Source organism: Enoplosus armatus, chromosome 8 (genome assembly GCF_043641665.1).
Source record: "Enoplosus armatus isolate fEnoArm2 chromosome 8, fEnoArm2.hap1, whole genome shotgun sequence".
Lineage (NCBI taxonomy): Eukaryota > Metazoa > Chordata > Actinopteri > Centrarchiformes > Enoplosidae > Enoplosus > Enoplosus armatus.
In genome coordinates this window covers 24,566,801-24,570,461 of record NC_092187.1, presented here as the reverse complement: position 1 = coordinate 24,570,461, position 3,661 = coordinate 24,566,801, and positions in this window count along the sequence as shown.

Genomic DNA, 3,661 nt, shown 5'->3' with positions numbered 1-3,661 from the left:
CACAGTCCAACATTAACAGTAGTCCAAAGTACAGCCATTTTGTACTTTTGACCACAAACACAAATTCTGTCATTATTTCAATGGCTCCCTGTTTCATTCAGGCCAGACTGTAAAATTGTTGTTTATTACATATACATTTGTCATGGAAAGCACCTTCTTATATGTCAGAACTATTCAATCCTTATACTTTCTCACTTAAGCTCAGATGACAAAATGCAGGCTATTAACCCAAATATAAATAGTTTTTGACAGAAGCGCTTTTTCATATCAGGCTCCTTTTTTTGTGGAATAAATTCACTCGATCAGAGGCGACCAGATTAGACCAGAAGATATTGAGATTTTTTTAAGAGAAAACCTTTTTATGTGCCCTTATTAATTAATGTATAACTGGTTGTTTGTTCAAATGTTGTTTGTTTTATTTATTTTATTTTATTTTATTATTGCTGTAAATAAAACATACACTTTGCTATATATTTCACATTCACAATTAGACTAATACTGGAACAATTATTGGACTAGTTGATAAATAAAATGCTGATATTGACAACTGATAAACCATTAAAGTTATTTATAATGTAAAATCCAATCATTTTCAAGTGCTTTTTAATACTTTTGGGATTTGGGCCAGTTGCTCAGACAAGCTTTTAAGTTAGCTATCTGAGTTTGTCATTATTGTGATGATAATTAGTGGATTAACCAATAATGAACAGAATCCTTACTTGCAACCTTATTGACCCTTGCAGACCTTTCACCTCTGAGAGGAACATAAAAAAAGAAAAAGATAAATGTACACAAATTGATGAGCATTTCACACAGGACACAGGCAGTGGTTTTTAGCAGCCAAGCTGCTTTTTATTGAGTAAAAATTATATATAGGTTGCTATAGAAAGTACACAAACATAAAAAAAATACATCAAATGAAGTATAAAAATAGCACAGAATCTGTTCTTTTGAAATGCTTTTGCACTGTAGATTCATAAAAAGGCAAATAAAGCAAAGAAAATAAAATGCTAAAATGTGATTCTGATAAATGATGCAGCATAAAAAGGTTAAAACTGTTCTCAGACATCACACTCTAATGGTTTACATCTAAATAATAAAATATATCAAAAAGCTATTGATTAATATGCCCTATATCGTGCTATAACACAAATTTCAAGAAAGCTTTATACTGTTCATATACAGTATATCGTATGTGTTCTCAGTATAAGAAGTCTTAAAGAGCAGTTACAAAAAGAAAAAAAACTAGGATTATTTGCGTACTGTTTTCAAGCAAAACATTCAACAAGTTCAGCAGTATTAATGAAGCATGTAAACAATTACTTTTTGGTCTTTAAAGGACTTGAAAACTCAGGTTCCTGGCATGTTAATGGACCTTTTGAGCACCACAGAGGAGTCATTTCCAAAGGAACTGGTCACTTAAACATGAAAGTAAAAAGTTCTTTATGAAGGCTTGTGCATTTTGTGTAAAAAAAAAAAAAAAATGTAGTTCTTGGTCAAACAAGAGAGTTAAAACACTTGTAAACCTTTCTATCGATACAGTACGCAAAACATTGTGTAAAAAAGTTCCAGTGATAAAATACAAGCTATATATATATACAGGGCACATGGGAGCAGAAAGCTACAGTATATATTCACAGAACAGAGATCCTATAGGAGGAGTGATGTACAGTTGCCCCTTTGTCTGAGGTAATGCCCGTTTAGTATGATTTGGTGACAGCCAACAGCATTTAAAAATCTTCCAGTTATCAAAGCAAAACGATATTTCAAAGGACGACACCAAGTTTTTGAGAACTGGTACCAAAATAAACTGTCCAGTAAACCCCTGCGTCTGGTGAACATGCTAATGCTGAAGAATACAGTATTGTATTAGTAACTGAAGGCAAAACACCTTCTACTATCCAATCCATTAACAATTCAGAAATAGCACAGACTGTTACCAACCTGTCATTATTAAGGAGTATTAAACATTATTGCAATAACTTGCACGACTCGTTTTCTCACTTTGAGGGTAAATACTTAAATGACTGTATTTATCCAGACTGTATACCACAGCATGTGCACCACACAGGACAAAGCACAGAATCAACCAGCATCATGGAGATGATTTTCATGGCCGTCCCCTTGTCAGATTTGTTTTGGAAAAACTCCTTTAAACAGTACGTTTAAGTAGTCAGTGCTAGTTTACAAATAATATTGCGTGTTCACCAGTGTTTCCCACCATTTTGTTTGTTTGTTTCTGCAACAGAAACAGCTGTAAAGCCACATTTACACACAGTGACACTCCTGGATTCAAATGAACTTATTTTAACCAGGATCATCCACACATGGAGACGATTCAACCATTACAGTAAACTACAACAATTCTCTAAACATCTACAGTAGGATAACTCTTAGCTGTCTGGAATGGTTGGCAAAAGACAAAAACCCATTCTCTATATCTCTGTTTTTGCATTGGCTTGTTTCAAGTATTTGTATGTAGCTATCAGGGAGATGTGACCTTACAACAGTATAACTCAACGTTTTACACTATCTATACAAAAACATGTTCATATAATCTCTAATAAAAGTTTTTTTTTCTTTTTTTAAGGAAGCTATTTTGTTCATATGAACTCATCTCAAAGCAAAAGACAGAAAGTAAAAAATGTTGTTTTTCTCACAACAAACTATGAATATGAACTCATCTAAATATAAAGCCAAACTCCTGCTTGATTTCCAGGTTATCTTCCGCTCCACTAGCTTCCATTGCTGAATATATCTTCCTTTCATTGGTCTTGTGAAAACCTCAAACATGGTACTAAGGGTTTCATCCCACATTTGAATCTGTGTAGGTAGATTGTCTTGTTGTCGCAGTACCTGTCTGGCTAAGACTCGTGGGGTATGTTGTTGGTGAATGCTAACAAAATAATCTGCGTTTTATCTCAGGTTAAAATGAACAGATGCTCGTCTTTCATCGTACATTTGTATGTGTTCATTATCTTAGAATTTGGACAGAAAACTCAAGCATCATGTTTCAGCTCTTCTAGACAGGCCGATGAATGAGAAAATACATTCAGGCCGAGGCTAGTGGAACAGCAGGTCGACCAAACAGGGAGCAGGACTTCAGCTGTCCATCTTAAGACTTTGGTTCAAGTGAGCTTAAAAGTGTTTTTCCTTAGATCAACAGCCTGTGTCAGCAGGCTGCTCCGACACAGTTTGATACGGAGCCACTTAGAGAAGTTGTACCGTAGGTGCCATGTTGTTCTCTATTTTCTACAACTACTAAGTGTTGTCAACTTAAGAACAATACAAAGAAAAAGAAATCCTATTAAAATCATTGTAAGACCTAATGTTAATAAACGAGGCAGAGGGGTCACAAGGTTTCACTGCTCTTCCATGAATCACTCCTGACCTTTGACCCTGCCTCTCTTTCTCACCCAATGCGGTAGTGATAAACCACAGCCAAAGGTGCTCACCTATGCTGCATTGTATCTCTGTGTTAGTGTGTGTAATGTGTGTTTAAGGCTGCAGTGCATCATCACCAGGATCTAGAAACTAACAGCTACTTTCACTATTTCCCAGCTACAGTGATTTTTAGTGAAACTGGCTATTTGCCCGCCAAAGTGGCCAGAAAACGTCCAGCTCTTTACAAAGAGCCAGCATCACAATAGAAAAGCTGGTG